Source organism: Platalea leucorodia (genome assembly GCF_965183815.1).
Source record: "Platalea leucorodia genome assembly, chromosome: 4".
Classification (NCBI taxonomy): domain Eukaryota; kingdom Metazoa; phylum Chordata; class Aves; order Pelecaniformes; family Threskiornithidae; genus Platalea; species Platalea leucorodia.
The window spans coordinates 120,938,674-120,938,888 of NC_138826.1; positions in this window are offsets into that span (position 1 = coordinate 120,938,674).

Here is a 215-nt window from a genome sequence, read left to right on the forward strand (position 1 = left end):
ATCTTGTATTTTGGAGTCACAGCAAGAGGCCATGGCCATTGTCCAGCTGCAGCTCTTAATCCTAAGTGAAGAGAGTTTGAGACATTGCTGGCTCAAGAACAAATGGGTAACAGCTAACTGAACTAACGTGGGATAGAAACTGGAAGATAAGCAAGTGAGGTTCTAGAACAGTTTTTCATACAAATAGCAGTAAGGTAGATAGTAAACCTACGTAG